A 15,797-nucleotide genomic window follows, 5' to 3' on the forward strand; every position below is an offset into this window, starting at 1 on the left:
GTGAAGGACTCTGAAAATGTCCAAGAGGTCTAGTCTGTCTATCTCTTCATTCAGTTCTCTTGTATCTTTGTTGGTTTTCTGCTTTGTTGATCTGTCTAAGTGTGAGAGTGGGGTATTACTGTATTATTATTGATGTATTATTGAAATTCTTTCAGTAAGCGCTTGACGTATTTAGATGGCCCCTCACTGGGTGCATAGATGTTAATAATTGTTATGTCTTCTTGGCTGATTGATCCTCTAATCATTATGTAATGTCCTTGCCTATCTTTTGTTACTTTTTTAACCTAAAATCTATAGTGTCTGAGATGAGAATGGCTGTTCCTGCCCTTTTTTGTAGTCCATTAGCCTGTATGATAGTTTTCCATCCTTTCACTTTAAGTCTGTGTTTATCTTGTTGTGACAGATGGGATTCTTGCAAGCAGCATATGGTTGGGTTATGCTTTCTGATCCATCCCCCCACTCTGTGCCTTTTGATGGGTGAGTTTAAACCATTGACATTTATTGATATTATGGATTTAATGTATTGTAGTGCCATTGTTCAAATAAAAATTTTTGTTTGCTCTGATATATTGCAAGTATTTATAGTGATGTTCTTGTTTATAAGAGGTCTTCTAGAACCTCTTTCAGGGCCGGCTTGGTGATGGTTGGCTCCTTTCACTGTTGTTTGTCTAAGAAGGTTTTGATCCCTCCATCTAGTTTGAATGAAAGTCTAGCAGGATATATTATCCTTGGTTGAAACCCTTTTTCATTCAGGGCTCGATAGATATCTTGCCATTCTCTTCTGGCTTTTAGAGTTTGATTGGAGAAGTCTGCAGATAATCTTATGGCATTTCCCCTGTATGTGACTTTTTGTTTCTCTCTTGCAGCCTTTAGGATCCTTTGTTTATCCTTACTTATTCTCATAGTGACTATGATGTGTCTTAGTGTCTTCAGGTCTGGGTTGTATCTGTTTGGAACTCTCTGGGCCTCTTGAATCTCGATGTCCTTTCTGTTATTCAGGTCTGGGAAGTTTTCTTCTATTATTTCCTCTAGAATGTTTGCTTCCCCTTCCTCTCTTTCTTCCTCTGGCAGGCCAATTAAAGGAATGTTACTTCTTTTGAGATCATCCCATATGTCTCTGTTGTTGTTTCCAGTGTCTCTCAGTCTCTTTTTGAGCTCTTTCACCTTTTTGTTATTTTTCTCTAACTTATCCTCTGTCTGACTAATTCTGTTTTCTGCTTCTGTTATTCTGCTTTCCCTTGCCTCAGCTTCTTTCTTCATTAGAGCTATTTGAGGTTTCAGTTCTCTAATTGCCTCAAGATAATCAGTATTTTCCTTGGGGGTCTCAACTTGTTTTCTGAATAGTGCCATTCCTTTCCTCCAAAGTTGTTTTCATTTCTGTCATTAATAAGTTTATTATTGCTTGTATCCTTTTCTTATCTATGGTTACTTCTGGCTGATTTGTAGTTTCTTCTGGGCTCTTGTCTTCATTCATTGGAGTAGCAGTTTTATTTGTTTTTCATCTACCCATTTTTAATGTGTTTCTTTTTTTATGCTCTGTTATTCCTCTTTTGTTGTGTCTTCAGTACAATTAACACTGTACTAAATACCTTTATGACAATTTCACTCACCAACCTCAGGAATTACAATAGCAACTGTAGCAAGTATTGAAGCAGTTTAATCACTACCAGTTAGCCAAACAATATCTCCAGTCTGTGAAAAAATAGTAACCAAATCCCAGTGAAGAAGAAAGATTAAAAAAAAAAAGGGATAGCAACAATAGACAGTTATGCAAATCTACTATCCACTGTATATTCTAGGGGTAACAAGAGGGGAAAGGGAACTAGAGCAGAGACAGACACATAGAGAGTCCACTCTGAGTCAGATTTCTTCCCCAAAATAATTCACAAATTCATAAAGGCAAAGAAGAAGGAAGGAAGAAGTGTATGACAAGATAAAAAAAGAAACAAGAGAGAGAAAAGAGAAAAGATAAAAAAGAGCTGTAATTAAAGAGCAGTAAAAGGAAAGTTTTTTTGATTACTTTATTTTTAATTTAATTTTTTTAATTAGCTAGGAGGAGGAAGGCGAGAGTCTGTAGAGGAGGTAGGAGTAATGAGACAAGTTCCTCCCACAATAGATAAGATGCCCACTACCCTAGCAATGAAAGATACCCTAAGAGTTAATTCTGATCAACCTAAAGGGGGGGGGAAGATATATGCCTTTACATAATATTAATAATAAAATAGAGTAGGGTAAAAAAAACACCCTGTCCCAGATTACCTCAAACCTCGTGAGCAGAGGTAGCTGATTGTTAAGAAAGAAGAAGAAAAAAAATAATAAAAAAAACCTCAGGACTAGACAAGGATAGCTGGGATAGACAGTTATACAAATCTATTATCCACTGTATATTCTAGGGGTAGCTAAAGGAGGAAGGGAAGTTCATCAGAGATACTCGTAGTGAGAGTCCACTCTGAGTCAGATTTCATCCCAAAAAAAATTCCCAAACGTGTATCAGTGAATTCAGTGAAAGCACACTGTTTGGTGATGTGGGGGATGGGGCCTGTGGCTTTGGAAGCCACAAAAAAAGAGAGAGAGAGAGATAGAGAGAGAGAGAGAGAGAGAAAAAAGACAAGAAAAAGAACAGTAATAAAAGAGCAGTTAAAGGAAAGAGTTTTTTATTTGTTTATTTTTTATTATTTAATTATCTATGTGGGGGAGGGGTGGCTACTTAGAAAGAAAAAAGGCCAGAGGTTTCAGAAGGGAATAGACTTAGAATGAATGGTACTCCCTGGTGGGACAGGAATCTTGGTAAAGAAAGAAGCTCAGCAGAGGAGCCTGCTAGGAGGTGGTCCCCCAGGATTGGTTATGGGGGGGTGAGGGGGAGGAGGTTCGCTTTGGGAATAATAATTTAAAAGAAAAAAATTTTTTTTCCTTTTTTTCTACTCTATTTTTAACCCAAATTAAGTTAGGACCCCTTATTGACTGGCGTACTGAAGGCAGAAAATCCTACCATTTCCAGACAGTGTGGTCAGAGCTCAAGCCACTAGCAGCTTCTCAGTTCAACATGTTCCGGGAACCCCGCTATTCTTTTTTAAAGTTTTATTTATAAAATGGAAACATTGACAAGGCCATAGGATAAGAGGGGTACAATTCCCACCACCAGAACTCTGCATGCCATCCCCTCCTGAAAGCTTTCTTATTCTTTATCCCTCTGGGTGTATGGACTTAGGGACATTATGGTGTGCAGAATGTAGAAGGTCTGGCTTCTGTAACTGCTTCCATGCTGAACATGGGTGTTTACAGGTGGATCCATACTCTCAGCCTGTCTTTCTCTTTCCCTAGTTGGGCAGAGCTCTGGGGAAGTGGGGCTCCAGGACACATTGGTGGAGTCGTCCGACCAGGGAAGTCTGGTAGGCATCTTGGTAGCATCTGAAACCTGGTGGCTGAAAAAAGAGTTAATATATAAAGCCAAACAAATTGTTGACCCATCATGAACCTAAAGGCTGTTATATTGCAGATGAAGATTTGGGGTCTCCATTTTGAAGATAGCTAGTAGGCCTATTTTAGTTGTATTCCAAAGGGATATATATTCCAAAGGGATATTATATTCCAAAGGGATATATATTCCAAAGGGATATTATATTCCATGGGATATATATTCCAAAGGGATATTATATTCCTACTGCTTTGTCCTCTCAGGCAATCTCATCCTGCAGGTAGCAGGGATGGGTCTGGGCAAAGCCCTATTTCTTTTTCTGGCTCTGAGAATTTGAACTTTACATCCTGTCTCTAGATTTTATTCAAACTTAAGTCTGTCTCTAAACCCTAACACCATCAACACAAAATGAGTTGAGTTAGATTCTTAAAATTTATTTTGGATTTGAGTCCCCACCACACCTGCAGAGGAAAAGATTTGTGAATGGTGAAGCAGTGCTGCAGGTCTCTCTCTCTCTCTCTCTCTCTCTCTCTCTTTCTCTCTCTTCTCCCTCTTTACTTCCCATTTCCTTTTTGATTTCTTCTGTTACTATCCAATAAACAAAGATAATAAAAATATTTTTATTTTTTAATTTTTAAAATATTTATTTTCCCTTTTGTTACCCTTGTTATTGTTGTAGTTATTATTGTTGTTATTGATGTCCTTGTAGTTGGATAGGACAGAGAAAAATGGAGAGAGGAGGGGAAGACAGAGAGGGGGAGAGAAAGATAGGCAGTGAAGCAGGTCTGCAGGTGTCTATCTTTCTCTCACCCTGTCTTCCATTCTTCTCTTCTTCCCTTTGTCCCAGCTGCATCCACAGCAGCACCATGGAGCCCTGAGGCCCGCGCCCTAAGACCCTGTCGCCCCCTGTCACATTGAGTAGCATAGCATCGCACCACCCCCAGGCAGCATTGAGCCATGCCTCGTTGTGTAGCACCCATAAGCCCCAGCGCTGGGGCCTCGGTCCTGCGCCCTGAGCACCCAGCAAGAACTGTGCGGAGGCCCCGTGTGGAAGTACTGCTGGGGACTCCCCAAGGTGCTGTGCCAGACAGCAGCCAGTGGCCAGGTCCATAGTGCTGGAGCCCATCTAGTGAGATTCCTCCAATTCCAAGTAAGTGGCCCCTGGTTCCTGTGCCCTTGAAGGCTGGGTTGTTGTGCCCGCCTGGGAAGGTGCTGGGTGGGGTGAGGGGCGAAGTCGGGGTACAGCCGCATAGGGGCCAGCGCCCCCGGACCCAGTACCCCGGGACAGGCGCACCCCTTAGAGGTGGCTGCGCACCCCCCCAAACTTCCAGCACCCAGCGGCCTTGAGCAGGGCGCTCCCCAAGATGGAGCCATGCGCACCCCCGGCAGGGGCGCACCCAGGGGAGGTGTCCGCGAGCCCCCAGACCCCGCACCCCTGGCAGGGACACCCTGGAAGGGTGGCTGTGCGCCCCCAGATCGTGCTGCTTTTGGCTTCCGTGAGCGCGAGAGTATGGACCCCGCCGGAGAGTCTGGGCAGCCGGCCTTCCCTTTCCTTCCTGCCGGGAGAGGGGTCCTAGGTCCCTGGGCCTCACCCAGCGTGTCAGTGCTGGTGGCTCCAAGTGCCCCGAGGGTGAGGACCCGCCAGCGCAGCTGGAGTCCAGGCAGTGCGCCTCCCGAGCACCCCAAACGCCCTGGCAGGAGGGGACCCCGGAACCCACCGACCTGGCTTCAGGAGCAGCCAGGCCCAGAAAACTTTCTGTGTGTCCGCCCACCCGAAATGTGCACCCGCTGTCCTTCCTCTCGGTGTGGCCCACGACGAGGTCCTCGGGGGACGGCTGTTTGGAATCCTGAACTTCGAGTTTGGTCTGAGGAAACATGGTGAGCCAAGCTCCCAAATTAGGGTGAAGGAGGCTGGGGCACGGGGTGCGGGTCCAGGTTGGGGGTCTCCTCGCACTACTAGAACTGAAGTGTTTTCTCTGCCTCTGTCTCTCTCAGAAGAGACATGCATTTCAGAGGGGTGCCCCAAGCCAGCTGGCTCCAACCCTTGTTGAGCCCTGGGCCTGGGCTGTGGATTGGGTCTGGGCTGAAGGTCTGGCACTTTGCAACCTGCTGGTCCTGGAGGGCACTGCCAACACCCACCCCCAACCCCCCTCGTCCCGGTGGCCTGGGCCTGGCAGGGCTCCGTGTGTGGTGGGGGGTGGGCAGGGGTCGCCTGGGGTTCTTGTGTCTGTGGGGATAGTCCTGGGGAGACTGCAGTCTTCCTACTCACACAATGGGGCAGCCAGGATGCTGGCAGGTGGGAGCTGCACTAGGAGCCCCACAGAGCCAGGCAGCAGCCGATGTTGGAGCTGGGTAGGAACCGGGCAGGAACCGCGGTTTTTTTTTTTAAAAAAATGAAATTAAAAAAAGGAAATTAAAAAAAGGAAAAATGTTATTTATTAATACAAAAAAGAGAAGCAGAGCATAGTCATATGGCACATGCAAATCTGGGGATTGAATTCAGGACTTGATTCGTACAGAGCCATTGCCCTAGCCATTCTGCAATTCTAGAGTATAAATAGGTTATTTTATTTTTGTTGTTGTGTTGCCACCAAGGTCTCATTGTCTCCCTTTTTTTTTTGTCTATTCTTTTCAACTCTTTTTTATTTTTATTTATTTTTCCATTTTGTTGCCCTTGTTGCTTAACATTGTGTGGTGATTAATGTCGTTGTTGTTGGATAGGACAGAGAGAAATGGAGAGAAGAGGGGAAGACATAGAGGGGGAGAGAAAGACAGACACCTGCAGACCTGCTTCACCACCTGTGAAGGGACTCCCGGGCAGGTGGGGAGCCAGGGGCTAGAACCGCGATCTTTCCTCTGGTCCATGAGCTTTGCGCCATGTGCGCTTAACCCGCTGTGCCACTGCCTGACTCAAACTGTCTCCTTCTCTTAACACTTTTTAAATAAGATTATAATATAGTCCTAGCTTCCGTAGTACATATACTAAAATTGGCATGATACATAGAAGATTAGCATGGCCCCTGCTCAAGGATTACACACAGATTCATGAGGCATACCATATTTTTTCAAAAAAAGGATTATAAAATATATGTGCACACATATAAGTAATTATAATCTTTTAAAGAGCCAGTTAATGCAACCTGGGAGGTGGTTCAGTGGCAAGAGATCTGGATTTGTATGTGTGGGATCCCAGGTCTGTCTGAACTCTGGTTCTACATATGCTGAAGCTCTTTTAAAAGATTTATTAATCAGTGAGGGAGAAAGGGAGGAGAGAGAGAGAGAGAGAGAGAGAGAGGAAAAACACTATAGCATCAGTCTGGAACATGTGATGCTGGAGGTAGAATTCAGGACCTCATGCTTGAGTCCAAAACTCCAACCACTCTGCCAGCCTCCAGGACTGCAGATTGGCTTTTTTGAATAAAATCATGGTAATATTGTTCTCTTAACTGTACATCTTTTAAATAATACAAAGTCTTTTAAAAATTTTTTCTCAAATATTGTGCCTGGGGATCAATCCCACCCAGAACCTTGCACCTGCATGGGACAGCTGAGAGGCCTCCCTGCCAGTCTCCATTCTGTATCCTTTAAGAGAGGGAGACATGCAAAGCACTGCTCCTCTATGCAAGGAGTCCCGCCCATTGCCTGCCTTTGTTTTCACTTGCAGTGTGCAGGATCAGACCCCCAGCCACATGCTATGCTATGTTTTCTGTTTAAGAAACAGACAACCTGCACCTAGATTTAGGTGGGTAACTGGACTCAACAGTAGGCCAGGCCCATTTAAAATCCAAATTCAACAAATTTAGAACCAAGGCAAAGGAAAGAACAGTCACTATAATTTTTTTAAGACACTGGGTAGCTTCTTTGCATTGGTCTCTCTATATAAACATGTTATTTTCAACATCTCTGTATTGATGATTGAAGTGGGTCAAGCTGACTTAGTTCTCCTTGAGACAGACAATGTGTGTATCTACATTTGGGTCACAATACCCTGCTGTATGTTGATCTTTGAAAGTAAATGAATGTGCTGCGGTGGGATTGGGAGGCAGAACTTGGAGAAAGAATCATCCTCATCAATAGGTGTTGCTACATTCAGCCTTCATATAGGAAACACCTCAAGATATCAGTATCAGAGCAACCATTTACAAGTATTTTTTCAAGATTTATTTTACTTTACTTGTTTATTGAATAAAGACAGAGAAACTGAGATCGTAAGGGGAGGTAGAGAGAAAGACACCAACAGCACTGCTTAACCGCCTGTGAAGCTTCCTTCTTTACAGGTGAGTCAACAGTTATTACATCTTAAGCTAGGTATCATTTCTTCCTTTCTTTCTCTCTTTTTCTTTTTAATTTCTTTATTGGGGAATTAATGTTTTACATTCCACATTAAATATAATAGTTTGTATTTGCATAACAATTCCCAGTTTTCCATATAGCAATCTATGTATCATTTCTTTTCTTTCTTTCTTTCTTTCTTTCTTTTTTTTTGTTGTTATTGGATAGCGACAAAGAGAAATTGAGAGAGAAGGGGGAGATAGAGAGGAATAGAGACAGAGAGACACCTGAAGACCTGCTTTACTACCTGTGAAGTGACTCCACTGCAGGTGGGGAGCAGGGGGCTTGAACCAGGATCCTAAACGGTCCTTGCTCTTTGTGCCATGTGGGCTTAGCCCACTGTGCTACCTTCTGCCTCCCTTAGGTATCAATTCTAAAGCCTCTTAAATCTAAAATGTTCTTAACCTTTTGTAGTAATTTCCTGATTCATGTTTGCTTGTCTTAAATATCTTGGTTCTGTTTTAGTTTGCCTTGTGGGAAGTCCCATCTGTCTTTGGTCTTGGTAATTTTCCAGGGCTTGTAGTTGAATGCCAGCAAGGACGCTCCCAGATAAAAAAAACAAAGAAATCGCTCTGCATGTGCTTCGAGATAGGCTTTACCAGAAGATTATAGAGAAAGTCGTGTCGACAGCAAAATACCAGAAGAATGCAGGTAAATAAAAGAAATAATAAATAAAAATAAAAGAAAATAAATAAAAGAAAAAAATAAAGGTGGGGGTCAGGTGGTAGTGCAGGAGGTTGAGTGCAGGTGATGCAAATCACAAGGATTGGTGCAAGGAACCTGGGTTGAGTTCCTGGCTCCCCACCTGCAGGTTGTCTCTTCATAAGTGGTGAATCAGGTTTGCAGATGTCTTATCTTTCTCTCACCCTCTATCTTCCCCTCCTCTCTCAATTTCTGTCTGTCCTATCCACAATGACATCAATAACAATAATAATAACCATAATAATGATAAAACAACAAGTGCAACAAAATGGAAAGGAAAAAAAAAAGATTTATTAATGAGAAGGTGTGAGGGAAGAACCAGAGCATCACTGTGACCTATGGAATGCCAGAGATTAAACTCAGCACTTCATGGTTGAGAGTCCAATGTCTTATTCACTGCACCACCTCTCAGGACACTGCAGATAAGATTTATTTATTAGAATCACTTAACAACTGTTCGAAGAGTCATTCTGCACATGCCTTACATATGGGAGTCCCTGGGCTTGATTCCTGGCACCACTGAACAGTAACACAGACACAGCAAGCCAAGTTCAGTGGATAGTAGATCTGTGCTTAGGTCTTTATCTCAAAATTGTAAGCATTGAACTGAGAGGTAGCTTATTGGTAAATTGCATACTGCACATGCATAAGGCCCCAAGATTGATCCCCAGCATACAGAAGTTCTGAGTGGTGCTCTATCCATAAAAATAAATAAACAAAGGGGTCCAGAGCTTGCTCCCCCAGTAGAGTGCACATCACATCACCATGCTTGCAGACCTGGTGTTGAGCCCTAACACAACATGGGAGCACCAGGCATGATGGCAGGTACTGTGATGTTTCTCACATGCTCTTTCTCCCACTTTTTCTATTTCATTTTTAAAGTCAAATTTCTTTTATATATATTAATATATTTATTTATAATTGGACAGAGACAGAGAAATAGGGAGGGGAGGGGAGATAGAACAGGAGAGAGACAGAGAACCACCTACAGCCTTGCTTTACCACTTGTGAAGCTTCCCCTACCCCCTGCAGCTGGGGACCAGAGACTTGAACCTGGTTCCTTATGCACTGTAATTTGTGTGCTTAACCAGATGCACCACAGCTGGCCCCATGTATATTTTATTCATTTATTATTTCCTGGACAGAAATTGAGAGGGAAAAGAAGATGTAGAGGGGGAGACACAGAGAGACACCTGCAGCGCTGCCTTACCACTTGTGAAGCTTCTCCTCAGCTGGTTGGATCTTGGGCTTGAACCTTAGTCCTTGTGCATTGTTACATGTGCACTCCACTGCTTACACCACCTCCTGGACCCCATTTTTTCATTTTAAACTTAAAAGGAGAAAATAACTGTTGGCTACAGTAGAATTATGTAAGTATGAAACTCTGGTGTACTAAAATACATCAATATATACATCTTTTTTTAAAGGTCACTTTGTGAGGCACATGTTATATAGTGTGAGAGGACCAAGGTTCAAGCCCCTGATCCCCACTTGCAGGCGGAAGCTTCACAAGCAGTGAAACACTATCTTAATGTGTCTCACTTTCTTTTTCCACTCTATCTCCCCTTTCCATCTCTGTTTCTCTCTTACCAAGCAAAAAGAAAAAAAACTTTTAAAAAGGTTTCTTTATATTAAAAATGTTTTTTCATTATTCTTGACCAAGTAAAAATATCTCAGGACATAGAGAAAATATACTCCACTGTGAATAAGAAATAACTTGAATGTTTAGGCTCTCTGTGTCTGTGCCAGAAGGGGTTTGCTAAGAAGTAGTGGTTTGGAAATCCAAATTCCTAGCTTCAAGTCTACCTACTGATGCTCCTCTGCAATCTGAGACCATCTCAGGCAAGGGATTAATATATCATTTGCACTCATTTACACTACTGCAGGCTAAAACAAGGGTAGGAAAGTGGAACGGCCAAAAGTAGGGAAAACTAAGATATCTAAATCAAAGTGACTTGTGACAGTTATTATAATGCTTACTGTTATGCAGCCCACTTTTCCTAAAATGCTACAAGTTTTACTGCAAATAACTCAAAAACATGGCTGTTTTGGCCTTCCAACCCCAAAATTCTCTTTCAACCCCATTCAGGTTTTACTTTTGTTTTTAAAGATTTATTTATTAGTGATAAAATTAGGGGAGAGGAAGAAGGAGAACCGCAGCATCACTCTGACACATCTGATGCCGGAGATCAATCTTGAGACCTCACACATAAGAACCCCAAAGCTTTATCCACTGCACAACCTCCCAGACAGCGGCAGCCTTTATTTTTTATAATTTAAAATACTATGATACTTTGCTTACTTAAGAGGCAAAAGATTTATACAATCTGAAGAGAACAAGAGCATACATACTTTGCTTATTTAAATGATACATACACTTTAGTAGAACTTATACATTTGAATAAAACTACATACATATGTAATTCAAAATCTAGGAAATAGAGAAAAATGAAGTGGGGGAAAAACCCTTTCCTGACCCTCTACCTTAGACTCTCTCAGTAGAAAATATTACAGTAGGGTGTTTTTAAATGAATTAATTTATTTTTCCTTTTTAGTTGCCCTTGTTTAACATTGTTGTAGTTATTGATGTTGTTGTTGTTGGATAGGACAGAGAGAAATGGAGATAGCAGGGGAAGACAGAGAGGGGAGAGAAAGACAGATACCTGCAGACCTGCTTCACTGCTTGTGAAGTACCTTTGCTGCAGGTCCAGGGAGCTGGGGCTAGAACCAGGATCCTTCCGCTGGTCCTTGTACTTTGCAGTATGGTTTTGGCAGAGCTATTTATTTCTGAACCCACAGGGAGTTGTAATAAATTTTTCTAATAATATGTTTTATTTTAAAACTTGAAAGTATCTTAATTTCCATAAAAATTTCATAAAAATGACCTTTAAACCAATTTTCTCTTTAGACAGTTATGATACAAATCCTGAATAGAAATAGCTTGAGGAAGAAATTTGAGTTAACACATTAGTAAACTTGCTGGAGAACGGACTGATGAGGGTAAAATATAGTTTTTTAATTATTTTAATTTCATGAATTACAGAAGGGGGTTGAGAGGCTCAGAAGCAGCACTCTAGCATATGCATGTTTGGGATTGGACTCAGGACCTAAAATTTAGAAGCTCTAATTTCTTCCATGGTGTAACCTACCCATATTCAGAGATAGTTTTGTTTTGTCCTAAAGATCTTATTTATTTATTAATGAGAGAGAGAGGAGCAGGGAGGATCAGCACGTTACTCTGGTATATGTGGCACTGGGGATTGAACTTGGGACCTCATGCCTGAGAATCCTGTACTTTTTCCACTCTGCCTCTTCCTCCCAGACCACTGATAATTTGGCTTTGATTGGAATTGGAACTACTGAAGAAGCACTATTGGGGGCTGGGTGGTAGTGCAGCGAGCGGGTTAAGCGCACATGGCACAAAGCTCAAGGATAGGGGTTGGGATCCCAGTTTGAGCTCCAGACCCGCAGGGATGTCACTTCACAAGTGGTGAAGCAGGTCTGCAGGTGTCTGTCTTTCTCTCCTACTCCTTGTCTCCCCCCCACCCTCAATTTCTCTGTCCTATCCAGCAACAATGATAAACAAAAAGAACAACAAAAGGCGGGGGGGGTGTGATGGCCTGCAGGAGCAGTGGATTTGTAGTGTAGGAAGAAAAAAAAAAAAAAAAGAAACACTCTTACTCCATAAGTAAACCTGAGATAACAAGAGTCTTAAACAATTAAATTCCTGCCACTCTTGCTCTTTGTCAATGTATGTGCCTGACCTTCAGAAGTAGAAATCCTTAGAAAAGAATTTGCGGTGCCTTTTCCATTGTAGTAAAGATAGTAATTATGTTAAAATGTGAATTCCTTTCTATGTCTGCACAGGTTGGAACAAGAACCCAGTCAGAAAGAATTCAGACCTACAATTTCACCCAGAATAGTGTCACTGACCACAGGGTAGGATATGAAGTCCAAAATATTAAGGTAATATTACTGAATGTGCTTACTGTATCTTTGATTTATTAAGGAATCAAATTTCAGGGCCTGGTGGTAGCACATCGGGTTAAGCACACATGGCGCAAAGCACAAGGACCAGTGTAAGGTTCCTGGTTGGAGCACCTGGATCCCCACCTGCAGGGGGTTTCTTCATAGGCGGTGAAGCAGGTCTGCAGGTGTCGATCTTTCTCTCCCTCTCTCTGTCTTCCCCTCCTTTCTCCATTTCTCTCTGTCCTATATAACAAAGCCGACATCAATTGCGACAACAATAATAACTAGAACAACAGTCAAAAACAAGGGCAAGAAAAGGGAAAATAAATAAGTATAAAAATTTAATTGGCTAGCAATAATTTAGCAGGACCATTTAGACACATTGTTTTGTTAGACTTACTTTTCTTTCTTTCTATTTGATTTTATAGGAAAGAGAAATTGAGAAAGATGGAGAGAAAAAGGAAGAAAGACCTGGTTCACTGCTTGGGAAGTGTCCCTCTTGTAGGTGTAGAGCAGGGCTTTGAACCCAGAACCTTGCACATGGTTATATATGTGCATAACCTGGTGCACCACAGCCCAGTCCCCAAAATTTACTTATTTGTTAATATGAGGAAGAGAGAGAACTGGAGCATCGTTCTGTATATGCAGTGCTGGGGATTGAATTTAGGACTTCATTCTCAAGAGTCTAGCACTTATTCCACTGCACCGTATTCCAGTTTTCTTGTTCACATTGTTCTAATTATTCCTATGCCCTCAATAGTAACTGGTATTGTAGAATAGTGTTGGGTTTAAGGACCAGATGCCAGGAGCCTGAGCTCTATACTGAAGATTGGCAGGCACATGGTGTACCACTTACAAGATTCTGCCCTGTTTAAGCGCATGTCGTGCAAAGCTCAAGGACTGAGTGAAGATCCTGGTTCTAGCCCCCAGCTCCCCACCTGCAGGGGGTCACTTCACAGGTGGTGCAGCAGGTCTGCAGGTATCTATGTTTCTCTCCCTGTCTCTGTCTTCCCCTCCTCTCTCCATTTCTCTCTTTCCTAGCCAACAACAATGTCAGCACTAACAACAAGGGCACCAAAAGGAAAAAATAGCCTTCAGGAGCAGTGGATTCATAGTGTAGGCACTGAACCCAGCTATAACCCTGGAGACAAAAAAAAAAAAAAAAAAAGAGTCTGCCCTGTATGTGTTCTGCACTGGCAGCTCTTTTCGTTATATATTGGCTGTGTATACATGTAGCTATGTCAAGTATAAACATCTTAAGTGCATACACAGTAGAATGGTCTCTCTCCTCGTCTTTAACTGTTCTATATCAGACTTGTTATCTCCATTTTAGTGACTATATCAGATTCTCTGTTTACTTTTCAAATTCTGACCTTATGCCAAGGATGTAGGCATAATTCAGGGGTATCAAATAAGACAGGCTTATTTTTAACCTAAAGGGCCCTGTTGACCACTGTCTGAGTTTACCCTGATGTGTCCAAAACACTGTGAAAGCTGGAAACAGAACTACAAAGATGACAAAGAATTTGTATCATAACTAGTTTTAATACATAGCTGCCAGTAAGAGAGAAATGGGTCACATAAGTGATGAGACATTATAGTTTCAGGGTCCCCAACAAGCTGGCTCTTCCTAGAGACAGCTGCATTCTTATGAAGAATATTGTTTGCATTATCTCCTGTTGCCCACTGGCTGGAGGTCCCCACCTGTGTATGGTGAGAGTGGCTCCTATGCTGAGTGCCCAGAGCCTGTCCTGCATGAGCTTATCTGTAGGTGCATTGTTCTCTCATTTGAGCAGGGCCTTTAGGACCTGGGAGGAGGCCTTCCCCACCCCAGGGTGTGTCCAGTATCCTGGCAACCCCGGGATCAGATGCACTGTCAGGCCTGTCAATCCATACCTGTACTGGGGACTCCAATGCACAGGGACTATTGGGAGGGGGTGAAAGGGATTCTGAGCATAGCCTGGGCTGAAGTGGCCTTGACTCAACTAGAATTTGGCTCTAACCTCACTCCACCCTGACTTACTTCCCACATACTGACTGGATGTTGATGGTCAGAGCTAAATTTTTTTTTTGTAATTCTCCAGCTTCCTATTCCCCCATGCTTACATGTTATGCTTCTAATATACCTACTAAAGAAAAAAATATGATTTGATAAGATTTTGCATCAGAGGAAGGGCAAAAAGCTGTCTTAGTGCACTTCATTGCTTTTTTATGACAAAGCTTCAAGCCCAGACCCTCCACGATGAAAAAAGCTTTGGCTCTCTCTCTCTCTCTCTCTCTCTCTCTCTCTCTCTCTCTCTCTCCCTGTCTATTTGTCTGTTTGCCCCTCTGTTTTTTGTCTCTATCTTAAGAAGAAAGATTTTGCACCAAGAATGAAAATTGCATAAAATACCTTTTAGCAGGATGAGTCTTACTTTATGAACACCTAGTTTACGGTTGTTTTATTGTTGTTGTTGTTGTCAATAATATAATAATTTGTACATCTGGGGAACAATATAGTTGCTGGGTCTTTCTGTTTGTTTTGTCATCACAGTGTAATTTGTTTTAGGTGAAATGATTTATTAAAATAATGAAAGTAGAAAACAGGCATTGTACAATGTAAAGGCATCAATACCCCTGTCCCAAACTCACCTGTTCCCAGTGTCTTTTTCATCCCATTTTCCATGTTTTCAGCTACATGTTCTCGGAAAAAAACAAGCCTCAGACCTGCACCTCTGCACCTCTAACCACGCTTGATGGTGTTAGCCAGAGAGGTGAAGTCTCCTATCTATTTTTTTTTCACAAAGAAGTGCTGTCTTGAAAAAAAATGTTTTGAGAGAGAGGCTGGGTGGTGGCTCACCTAGTTGAGAGCACATGTTACAGTGCTAAAGGACACAGGTTCAAGCCCCTGGTCCCCACCTGTAGGGGGAAAGCTTCATGAGTGGTGAAGCTGTGCTGAAGGTGTCTCCCTCCCTATCACCCCCTTCTCTCTCAATTTTGGCTGTCTCTATCCCATCAATAAATATATAAAGATAATAAAATATTTTTAAATACGTATATTGAATGGGCTGGCGGTGTACCTGGTTAAGCACACATAGTACTGAGAACAAGGACCAATACAAGGTTCAAGTTTCAAACCCCACTCCCTACCTTCAGGGGGGTCACTTCACAAAAGTCTAAGTAGGTCTGCTAGTGTGTCCATCATTCTCCATCCCTCTCACCTCTTAATTTCTGTATTATCCAGTAAAATGAAAAAATAGGCCACCAGGAAAAGTGGATTCTTATTGAGCCCCAGCAATAAATAACCCTGGAGGCAAAAAAAAAAAAGGAAAAGGAAAAATCTGTTGATTGATTTATTCATTTACTTCACTAATCGTATCTTTCTCTCCCCCCTCTGTAT

At 42.3% G+C, this 15,797-nt stretch overlaps 1 non-coding gene across 1 annotated transcript; it reads left to right on the forward strand.

The window, feature by feature from the left end:
• Window positions 1-6,373: 6,373 nt before the first annotated feature.
• On the forward strand, window positions 6,374-6,480 carry LOC132537205 (U6 spliceosomal RNA). The gene has a single exon (XR_009548667.1). It is a non-coding gene; the product is annotated as a U6 spliceosomal RNA (small nuclear RNA).
• The last annotated feature ends 9,317 nt before the right edge of the window (window positions 6,481-15,797 follow it).

The sequence above is a fragment of the Erinaceus europaeus genome, chromosome 2 (genome assembly GCF_950295315.1).
Source record: "Erinaceus europaeus chromosome 2, mEriEur2.1, whole genome shotgun sequence".
Lineage (NCBI taxonomy): Eukaryota > Metazoa > Chordata > Mammalia > Eulipotyphla > Erinaceidae > Erinaceus > Erinaceus europaeus.